Below are 12,624 nucleotides of genomic sequence, written 5' to 3'. Positions count from 1 at the left end.
TATGGTGGGCATTAGCTCTGAGGAGAGGTTGGAGAAACTTATGTTGTTCTCACTTGAATAATGGAGGTTGAGAGGGGATCTGATAGATGTACAAGATTATAAAGGGCATGCGCAGACTGGACAGTCAGAAGCTTTTTCCCGGGGTGGAAGAGTCAGTTACCAGGGGCCATGAGTTTAAGGTGCAAGGGGCAAGGTTTAAAGGTGATGTACGAGGCAAGTTTTTTTACACAGAGGGTGGTGAGTGCCTGGAACTCGCTGCTGGGGGAGGTAGTGGAAGCAGATACGATAGTGACTTTTAAAGGGCGCCTTGGCAAATATATGAATAGGATGGGAATAGAGGGATACAGTCCCCGGAAGTTTCGGGGGCTTTAGTTGTGATGGGCAGCATGTCAGTGCAGGCTTGGAGGCCGAAGAGCCTGCTCCTGTGCTGTAATTTTCTTTGTTGTTTGTTCTATTTAAAGAAAGCCAGTGTGGATTTCTTAAGCAAAAAATATGTTTAATGAATTTACAGACTTTTTTCATGATGCAATGAGTTGATCAGGCTAGTGCTTTCGATGTGGTGTACAAGAACCTCCAGAAGGCATTTGATACAGTACAGCACAACAGACATGTCAGCAAAGGTAGAGCTCATGGAATAAAATGGACAGTGGCAACATGGATACAATGTTAGTTAAGTGACAGGGAACAGAAGGTAATGGTTCATTGATAATTCATAGGTTGTGGAAAGTTTTGTAGTGGAGCTCCCCACAGATGAATATAGTGACCCCTGCTTTTCAGTTCAAAATTTGTGAATGATATGGAACTTGGATGCATTGTAAATGGTGAATAGTATAGTTTAGAACTTCAAACAAAATGGACAAGTTAGTGGAATGGAAAGATAGTTGATTAAGTTCAATGTGGTGAAGAGTGAGATGTTACATTTTTCTAGGTAGAAAATGGGGAGACAACATAAAACAAAGGGTACAACTTTAAAGGGGTACAGGAGTAGAGGGATCCAGGTGTAAATATGCATTAATTAAAGGTGGCAGACCAGTTTGAAAAAAGCTGTTAATAAAATAAATGATATCCTAGACTTTATTAATAAGCTATTAATAAGCTAATAAGACAAGAACAAGTGGATTATACGACTTGTATAAGACAGTAGTTCAACCTGAGCTGGAGTACTGCATAAACTTATGGGCACACACTTTGGGAAGAATATAAAGCCATTGGACAGAATGCAGAAAAGGATTATTGGAATGGTTCCAGGGATGAGAAACTTCAGTTATAGATATAGATTGGAGAAGCTGGACTGTTCTCCCTGGAGGAAAGCTATGTTACTCTTCATTGCTCTTGTTTGAAACCTCTGGCTCACTGTGAGTAGGTATGTATTTGATGGTGCTCATTACGGTATCTGCCATTTGGGACACAGGGAAAACTCTGAAGTTCTTTTTCAAAAGATGCCAGCGAATCTTTTATGTTCAGCTGACAGAGCAAAGAGCTTCTTGGTGTAATGGCTCATTCAAACAAGATGCAGCACCCAAGGCAGCACTGGAGTGCCAAACTAAATTTGTGCTCACTCTCTGTAGCTGAATTTGAACATACGACCTTTGTGGCTCAGGTATTGCTACGGTGACTGCAAGCCTGAAGCTTAAGAAAAGGTTACATTGAAAATGAATGTTTAGGATGCAACATATATGATCCACAAAGATACGTAAGTGTGATTTGATGTGGAGAATGCATTGCGTATAGTTCAACAAGGGAGAGATTACTCCAAATTCCAAAATGACAGCCAAAATGTACATGGGACTGGTGACATCAATCAGCCTTGCCAGATTTCAGGAAATAGGCTACACAATGTGCCACTCGCATGACTGGCGCATCCTCAATATGATGCAGCATTTCCAAGGAAGCAGTTATTTCGCACGCTCAATCCATGGAAGAAGATCAACTGTTGGAATGTAATTGAGATAGCGGTATGGGTGAAGAAGCTTCACAAGCAAGTCATGGTGACCTCACTACAACTGCTCCCAAGTTAACCTTGAGGGGAGCAGCTGCTTACGAATGATGGTGGCTTTACATTGGTATATGCGTGATCTTTGTAACGCTGAGATGTGGTGTTTATACGATTCACAGCCTTTCCACATAGCACATAAGGGATAACTGGAAGTTTGAAGCAGAAGGCTCTAAATAAAATTTTGACATTTTTGAAGAATTTTGATGCCAAAATCAATTGAGGACAGGGTTCTTTCATTTAAAAACAAGTTGCAAAATTATTTATGGAGTTATTGGAAATATTATTACATGGCATTATTATTATATGGAATTATTATTTACAAAGTGGCTGTGTCAACAATGTGCTGTATCTTGTTGTGAAATTCAGTGTGAATAGTCATTGGTTGCAGCTGTAAAAGCTGCACTATTGAGTAAAGAAGAAATCAAGAATCATCATGGATGCATAACATAATTTCAGTTAGCAGAGTAACTAAATAGTTGGACAGGTCGTTTGCTGCTTTTCTGCCCTTGGCGAATCCTAACGTATCAAATGAATTTAGATTAAAACTGAAAATATTGGAAATGCACAGCATGGAATCTGAATACAGAATAGGAAGCAAAGAAAATCTTGAGATAACAGAAGGTTTTCTTACAAATCTTTGGATGATCCTCTTGCAAAGTTCTGCCAAAATGTTTACATTTTTTCCAATCTTTAGTATGTTTTCTGCAAAGATTTCTATTCAGCTCTGCTGCAGTAAAATCAAAAATGAGAACAGAATATCCCATTTCAGAATGTACTTGAACAAGTTCAGCAGCTCTCCACAGTCAAGGTAACTTAGTCTGCAAAATCATAATAGAAGTGACCTTTGTTAAATTTACTGTGTCAGTAGCACTATTCATGTGGATACAAACAAAATCTATGGATAAAAAAACCATTTCTTGGGTCAACCATGAATATACTTACAGTGCAGTTCCTTTAATTAAAATTTACCAGCTTCACTTATGACAGACAACGCATTTTCCTGGGGATCTGTTTGTCAATGTACATTGACAAGTGCTGCTTTTATTGCTTTATTTTGTTCTGAAGTTGGAAAGCACAGAGGTCATGTTGTAGGTGTGCAGCCAGAGTAGGTGACGTAAGTGGCCATTTATTATGTGCTAACACAAAAAACTCACCCTTCCCAGCAGGGTATTTTATGGTAGTTGTCATTTCAGCAATTATTATAAATGTTTTTCAGTGATTAATTGCATTACTTTGGCATAGCTGCAACACATTCTGAATCTCAATTCAAACAGATATATCAAAACTGGATTTACCAAGAGGCTTGTTTTCGAGCAGTGAAGATTAAAACCGTAGACATGGCGATTCCTGGAATCCCATTCTACCATGTGAGTGCAAAAACGTGGAAACCTCACTGAAGGCCAGAGACTTTGTCTGGAATCTTTTGATTTCATTGGATATATTGGTCAGTTGCTCAAAAGGTGGTGAGACGATGAAGCTGAGTCTCTATATCAAGGCCTGCTGTATTTTCCTCCAATCACCTAGTTTGGTGAACACCAAGCAGGCCTTACTCTGGAATGAAGATCCTGCAAGTGCAGGACCAACCCAGCCAGCGCTGCTGACTGTAAGACTGGTAACTCTGAGAAGTCTATGGCTGCTGCCAGAGGCCAAACAAGACCATTAAAACTGTTTTATAGGGAAGTGGTTGTAGGGAGGAAGGGCAGATAGAAGTAAGAGGAAGAAGTTGGTTTCAGCAACCGTTTTTTTGCTTTATGTTCAATCTCAAAATTGAGCACAAATTAGTGCAGATCGAGGGAACCTCCCTACCCTCAACATAGGTTTACCTCAGAAAAAAGCTCCAAAAAGGATTTGGAGTGGAGAATCATTGGTATAAACTCCTGCCTTAGAAATACACAACATATTGCAGTGTAATCACCAATAAAGATTTTTCAACTGAACTGTTGATTTCACTAGCTGACTGATGGCCCTGGTATGTAACATAAAGAATCAGAAGAAACTCTAAGTGTACCTGATTTCAGATACCTTCCAAGCATAAAACATATAGTTTGGTTTGGTCAATACTATGCATATTTTTACAATAGCTCTCTCAGTTAGGGAATGGATATCAAAGGTTTAAAATTATTTTCAAATGCTGCTGGCAGATCACAGGAATGTTCTGCCTTGGAAACTAAATATCCATATTCACATCTGTCAATAATATGCAATCTTTAAAAGTCTGATTTCTTTAAGAATGAATTAAGTCAGAAGGTTAAGTAGCTGCATTAGGTTTCTAACGTTCCCCTCATGTACATCGTGTGATACATTAGCTTGACTGATTGATGAGGTAAAATACTGTGCCTCTGCAGATTTGGTTATTACCAATTAGCACAACATTATTTATTATCAAGTAGGTCAGTGAAGGACCTTATTAACGCTTAATTCAAAAAGGTTGCAACTTAACAAATGCAATGCTCACAAAAGTGCACCTAGGATTATCTATTTAAATTGCTATGAGCTTCAGTTAACCAGTGGGGTGTAAAATATTCAAAATTATACAACTGATAATTCATCTCATTTGATAGTAATCTGCAAATTCGATTTTAGATTAAGACCACTTTTCTTCTGATTTGCAATATTGAGTGATAAGGAGTTGTAATGAACCAGCAATATGAGTGGAAAATCTGTCATTGTCCAGCTGAAATCACTGATTAGCCACAGATATTGTTACAGCACATGCACTAAATTTAGCAGTAAATGACTTGTAGGAAAACATATCTGTCATCAGTAACTTTTAGGTCTTTCTCTTCCACCAAGATTTGGATTCTGACATCTTAGTACAGTTCTTGTTCAGCAATTGTGAGTGGTACTTTAACAGAGTCATTGCAGGAATCAACATTCTCCCCAATGAGTAGTCCTAATGGTAGAAAATAATTGGATGTTGCCTGCCCTTTGCCAGAATATACCTATTGGAGCTGTACATTATTGATTCAGTATATTTTCTTCTGCTCATTTTGGTGATGGCTCCCATTTCTGAACTTTGATTGCATGGTACTGTATCTGGCATTTTTACCTATATTAAATATGAGTTTAGCAGATTATTGTTAAGCAATAATAAAGGAAATAAAGTGCATGTGATGATAAAACAAGAAGTAGATGAGTATGTTTTCTGATAACAGGTGCAAAAAGCCAAAGTATACACTCAAATACTCTGTCAATCTGTGTATAGAAGTCACATGCTTAATAACATTCATTAGTAATAAAAAACAAGTACTAAGCAAAATTCAAAAAGGTTGCAACTTAACAACTGCAATGCTCACAAAAGTCCACACAGGGTTATGCATTTAAATTGCTATGAGTTTCAGTCAACCAGTGGAGTGTGAAACACTCAAAATTACATAACTGATAATTCATCTCATTTGAGAGTAATCTGCAAATTCGATTTTAGATTAAGACACATGCTTAATAACATTCATTAATAATAAAAAATGAGCACTAAGCAAAACACAATCAACTAAAAGGAAACAAAGAACTGCAGATGCTGGAAATCAGAAACAAAAACAGAAATTGCTGGGAAAACTCAACAGGTGTGGCAGCAGAGAAAGTCGAGTTAGTGACTCTTCATCAGAATAATTAATAATTAATTACAACTGGTTTCCTATTGACTACAGTTCAGCCTTCAACACCATTATCCCCTCCTGATTGGTCTCAAAACTCCGAGACCTTGGCCTCAGCTCTGCCCTCTGCAACTGGATCCTCAGCTTTCTGACCTATAGACTGCAATCAGTGAAGATAGACAACTGCACCTCCTCCACAATAACACTCATCACTGGAGCCCCCTAAGGAAGCGTCCTGAGCCCCCTATTGTACTCCTTGTACACCCACAACTGTGTTGCCAAATTCTGAACAAATGCCATCTACAAGTTTTCCTACAACACCACCGTGGTAGGACGGATATCTAACAATGACGAGTCAGAATACAGAAAAGAGATAGAGGGCTTGGTGACGTGGTGCAACAAGAAGAATCTCTCTCTCATCGGCAAAACTAAAGAGCTGCTCATTGACTTCAGAAAGAAAGGAGGAGAACACACCCCTATCTACATCAATGGAACTGAGGTTGAGAGGGTGGAGAGTGTCAAGTTCCTAGGAGTGACGATAACTGACGTCCTGGACCACGCAGATGCAATGGTCAAGAGGGTACAATAACACCTCTTCTTCCTGAGGTGGCTCAGGAAATTTGGCATGTCCATAAGGATCCTCACCAACTTCTACAGATGCACTATTGAAAACATACTATCCGGGTGCATAACAGCCTGGTATGGCAACTGCTCTACATTGGACCATTAGGAACTACCCAGACCATCATGGGAGCCAACCTTCCATCCATGGACTTGCATGGCTTGTTGCGGCAGAAAGGCTGCCAACATCATCAAAGACCCATCACACCCAGGTAATGCTCTCTTACAATCTCCTCCATCAGGCAGAAAACACAGAAGCTTGAACACACGCACCAGCAGAATCAGGAGCAGCTTCTTCCCGACCGTTATTAGACTAATGAATGGAATCTCTAACTTCAAGTAATCCTGACCTTGCTAATGGCACTCACGCTGTGTGATGTAACCCGTATGCCTCTGTCTAAGTATTTTTTTTCACCCTATGATCTGTATGTCCTTGCTTACTATGATCTGCTTGTAATGCTTGTAAACAAAGCTTTTTTGCTGTACTTAGGTACATGTGACAATAAATCAATCAATCAATGTGGTAATGAACAAATGTAGTGGACAACACTGATGTTAGGGAACAGCCAAATAGTATGTTATGTTTCAGAGGCTTTATGTAGTTTTTGTCATCAATACATGCATAGCAGCTTTTCTCAACTTGATTTTTAAGCAAAATGTTTTGTGATATATTATAGATCTGAAAATGACATTATTCTGACAGAGTGTGAAAACTTTAATCTCTAGACAAGTTCAAGTGGGAATCTTTACTTCATAGAGTACAGGAAAGCATTCTGCAATGAGGAAACTTAAAATATTGAAAATATCAATATTAAATGTTTTATTAATGTTATTGCTGAATTTCTACCAGGTAAAATATTGCAGGCTAGGGTTGAAGTCATTTTGAACATTTTTGTATGTTCTGACAAAAAAAAAGTAATAAACCATCCGTGCTCTAAAATATCAATTAGGGTAATTATTGGAATCATCTGACTTTTAAATTCAGTAATTAAGTTCGTAATTTACTACTAATATTTATTAGCCATACAACATTATCACATTGAATCATGACAAATTTCCATAATGGCAAATTAAAATCATTATTTTAAATTATTTATCTTTTACATGAACTGTAATGAGCATCATATTGTATTGGAATAAAGACGTACAAGATGAATGAAAGATTGGAAAACTCAAAAAGGGCACTATAGAGCAGATCATCTTATAAATGGCAATACATAGCTAAAATAAACCACATTCCTTATCTGAAGACAAATGCATTGGTGGCTTGGGGTCACTAGAGAATTAATTACTAAGATATGTGAAATTCTTGCTGTAGAATGAGGTTCCTCCGCTGTGCTAATGTTGGAGTCATGGAAATAATTAATTTTATGGTGTCTTGATCTTCCCAGGCCTTATTAGCAGTATACTAATTCAAACATGACTCACATGGAGTATGGAATGTATATATTCGGTTTCATCAATAGGTGGAACATGGCTCATTATATACTCGACAGGTAGCACAGCTGCATAAAATTGCACTGAATCATTGAAATTATAGCACAGAGGAAGGTCATTTGGCTTCCTCATCTGGGGTTGCCGACTGCGATACAGCAAGAAGCAATGAACTACATATGCTAGAAATCTGAAAGAAAAAATAGAACATGCTGCAAATAGTAGGTCACTCAATATGAGTGTAGAGGGAACAGATGAGTTAACATTTTAGAAGTAGATCCTTCATGGCAACCACTCTAATCCCTTTTAGCCTAAATCCTTTCATATTCTTTTAAGATTTGTATCCACATACAACAAAGAGAAAAAAAAGACTAATTGATCTGGTCAAACTTTAAACAGATATACTAAAGCAGGTTTTCAGTTTATTGCCTTGGCACAACACTACCTTTGGAAGTGGGAAACCCATTTTGGAAACCACCTGATTTGTCATTTTCAGCTGTAAGACCAGTTTTATACTTGCTCCACAAATTGAAAATCCAACCCCATATTTTGCAGTGCCTATTAATGTCAGCCAGTTTTCATTCATTTCTCCCCACTTTTCTTTTCAAAAATCAAATCAACTAACAAAATTGTCAGTTCGACAGTGGCTGAGAGTTTCCACAAATTGTTTCCTTTCTTTTCACTTCTTCAAAACATGAACAAATTGAATTAAAGACAAATTTTACTGGGCAGATGGTAGCCTTGAAAATAGCTGAGTCTTTGTTGAAATTGGGAAAAATATTAGGGATTACAATCAAATCACAGAAATTGCAACATAGGACGCAGCTGTTCAGCTGAGCACATCTCTTCCAGACCTAACTCTTCACTTAAATAAAACTTCTCTAAATGCATTCCCTTATCTTTGTAGAATAATGGAAATTACAGCACAGGAGGAGTTATTTCTTTTTCAGGAAATTTTATCTGTTCTTGCTTGATTGGCTACTAAACAATGATAGATGCCCTTCTAAGCTCATCGCAACATGTAAAAGCTCATCTTTGTTGATGGTGTTGCCTTACACTAATGCCCATCAGTCCCTTCCTACCACTCAACAATTTTGGGGTACTATTCCTTCAATGAACTGGATTGCATGGTTAGTTTAAATAAAATTGTTTTAAACTGGCAACAATCATCTTGTCAAGTAGATAAAAATGTGCTGAGGTGTGTGATCTTAAGATTGAGAAATGCACAGTGGCCACAGATATATATAACAAATGAGAATTGATGAATGCAGTACTAAACACCCATTTCAAAAGGATGGTGTAAATAGCATCCTAATTATTTAACTTCTGGGAGCTCCTGAGCTCTGTGTTGCTTGATTTTCAATGTAAAAGCTTTGCCTTTTACTATTCTTTTCCCCATTAACTCATGCAGCACTATTTTCTCTTGGGGTGTTTTTAGACATCGTAACTAATAATTGTGTTTTCTGTTATTGCAGGCAATTCTGAGGAGTGCCTCTCATATCAAGATTAACAAGACTGTCACCAGCAGGTTGACCCACATTTAATTTTCCAGATGTGAAAGGGATGACATTATCTCTATTGCTCAAGATGGTTCAATTCACTTTTCAGTTAACTCTCTTGCAATGTCCAGCTACTTTCCAGTGCACATCTTCATTATTGAAGTGGGGACATTGCCAAAAAGACAAAGGCATTGAGCCAAACAGTTTCAAAATGCTTGCTTTACTTATGAAAGTAAATGCCGTTGCATTTTGTCTGTTACTGTTTGATACTAGTGGCTCAGTAGTTAGCATTGCTGCCTCACAGCACCAGCGACCTGGGTTCAATTCCAGCCTTGAGTGACTGTCTGTGTAGAGTTTGCACATTCTCCCTGTGTCTGCAAAGGTTTCGTCCACAATCCAAAGATGTGCAAGTTAGTTGGATTGGCCATGCTAAATTGCCCGTAGAGTGCAGGCTGTGTGGATTAGCCATGGGAAATGCAGGTGATGTGGTGGGTTTGGGTGGGATACTCTTCAGAGGGTCCATGTGGACGCGATGGGCCAAATGGCCTGCTTCCACACTGTAGGGGTTTGATGGTTGATTCTAAGGAGGTGACATCTTGGAATAGGTTTTCACAAGAACATTTCCAATGTTTTAGGCACAATGATATTTTCAACAGAAGCACATTGAGATGGGTGAGATTGAAAATACAGCAAGACAAGAGGCTGAGATCTAGAGAGCTAAACAAAGAAGAAGGTGATGTTATAAGCATGCATTGTGAGGGGAAGTTTCACTGAGTAAAATGGGAGAAAAGCAATTAGTTTAATCTATCTCTAACTTAAGTAGGGCTTATGTTGCAGTCGATAGAAACCTTGATTTCAGCCAGAAGCTCTGGGTTCAAATTGTACTTCAGATCTAGATGGCCAAGGACAATGTATACATAAAGCATTTTGGAAATGCAAATCAGGGCGGGACTAATACGTATTATGTTAAGGTCCTGGGGAGTGTTGCTGAACAAGGAGACCTTGGAGTACGGGTTCATATTTCCTTTAAAGTGGAGTTGCAGGTGATAGGATAGCAAAAAAGGCGTTTGGTATGCTTGCCTTTATTGGTCAGTACATTGAGTATAGGAGTTGGGAGGTCCTGTTGTGACTGTACAGGACTATGATTAGGCCACTTTTGGAGTATTGTGTGCAATTCTGGTCTTCCTCCTTTAGGAAGGATGTTAAGAAACTAGAAAGAGTTCAGAAAAGATTTACAAGGATGTTGCCAGGGTTGGAGGGCTTGAGCTATAGGGAGAGGCTGAATAGGCTGGGGCTATTTTCTCTGGAGTGTCGGAGGCTGAGGGGTGACCCAGTAGAGCCTTATAAAATGATGAGGGTCATGGATAGGGTAAATAGGCAGGTCTTTTCCCTGGGGTGGGTGAGTCCAAAACAAGACTGCATAGGTTTAAGGTAAGAGGGGAAAGATATGAAAGGAACCTAAGGGGCAACCTTTTCAGTCACAGGGTGGTGTGTGTAGGGAATGAGCTGCTACAGGAAGTGGTGGAGGCTGGTACAATTACAACATTTAAAAAGCATCTGGATGGGTATATAAATAGGAAGGGTTTGGAGGGATATGAGCCAAATGCTGGCAAACGGGGCTAGATTTATATAGGATATCTGGTCAGTATGGATGAGTTCGACCGAAGGGTCTGCTTCTGTGCTGTAAATCATAATGTCTCTATGACTCTCTATGTATTAATTTGTAAATCCTTCCAACACGCATTAATGGTAGGGAGCAAAAATGGGAGAGATTCCTGGTTAACCATGTGTTGGAAAGAAGGTTGGAACATTGATAATTATTTACTGTCACACCAGATTAAAATGTGAATGTGAGAAGGGCATGCCACAGGATGGGTGAACGGTAGCACACCATCATATTACTTAAACTAGATCAAATAATCAGCTGAAATCTTTAAAAAAAGCATGTTAAGTAGATTAAGTGTATTACATTTAACTGATTATATTAGGGACAGCAGTGCAGGTAGCATGCCAGAACGATATCTTGTAAATGTTTACAGAGAACACTACAATCCTGGGGACAGTCATACTAAGAGTAAATGTTTGTAATTTAATGAAATCAATTAATCTGGGGTCTGAGGTTCAGTTACCATACAGCACTCAGAAAAGAGACATTTTGATCCAGCAGGCAATCACATCTCTTAGGTTAGGCAGTAATATGGGTCTGAGTTAAGGTCAGGAGCAGGATGATAAGACTAAGAGTCAGGGAGATAATAAGAGTACTGTGCTTGAGGAGTCTTGGCCTTTGCCCTTAATTAACAGGTAAAATTTTTTTGTTGTCTGTGTAGTTGGGGGAAAGTCTGCAGAATGGATACAACCAAGTAAGTGGGATGAGAAAAGGGCATGTGTTAGTGACAGTAGACTGTATAGACGGTGGATAGCTTTTGTCTGGAGCCTTTCCTTTGGTCATGGATTTCCCATTAGGAACACTTCCCTCTCTGATCCCCTTGTGAGGTTGCACTATTCATGCTCTTGGAGGTGGCGTGGTGGCTTAATTGGCCACATAAGTGGTTGTATTGGCCTCTCAACATGAGACATACCTGCTATCTTTTCCCATGCCAGCAAAATGGGATATAGGTGGGAAGTTATTGGTCAATGACAAAGAGCAGGAAACACATCTCCCCATCCCCGATGGTTTCCTGCCAGCGTATCTCCAACTTTCTCACCTTTCAAGTTGTCACTAATGGGCCCAGAAAATACTGGCTATAGAATCAGTTGGGTGGTGTTAAAAAACAATAAATGGACCAAAAACACTGGTGGGAGAGGTTCACAGATTCACTTACAGTTCCTCTACTCTCAGGCATATAGAAAATAAAGTGTGGAAATTCACCAAGCTTCCTGAGACAACGCCTTCCAAACACATTGCCACATAGACAGTCAATGGTAAACAGATACATGGGAGCAGACCACAACCTGCAAGCTCTCCTCCAAGCCACTCACCATCCTAGCTTGGAAATGTGTTGCCATTCCTTCAAGGTCACTGCATTTAAATCCTGGCCCTCGAACATCATTACGAGTGTACTTACACTAAAAGAAAATTGCAGCAGTTCAAGAAGGGAGCTCATCATTACCTGCTTAAGGGTAACTAGGAATGGGCAATAAATGCTGGCTGATCCAGTGACAACCACATTACATGAATAAATAACAAAAACTAGAATAGGTTGATTAATATGCAGAAAACAAGTATGAATAAAATCAGTTATTTTTGGCTAGACAGGCTATAACTACTCTACCAGAAAAACTTGACATCATTCTGCTTTCAATATCATTAATATATGCTCATTCATGACAATCTGCAGTCAAAAGTGATCATTGTCATCATTTGAAATTAAAGATTGATCTTTAGCAATCTATTTATATAAAATGAAATTGTAAAATCCTTAAACAATATCATTTGCTATCATCTAGAATAACTTAAATGCTCAGATACCATTTAACTGAC

Source organism: Rhincodon typus, chromosome 7 (assembly GCF_021869965.1).
Source record: "Rhincodon typus isolate 14 chromosome 7, sRhiTyp1.1, whole genome shotgun sequence".
Taxonomy (NCBI): domain Eukaryota; kingdom Metazoa; phylum Chordata; class Chondrichthyes; order Orectolobiformes; family Rhincodontidae; genus Rhincodon; species Rhincodon typus.
This window is presented reverse-complemented; position numbering follows the sequence as displayed.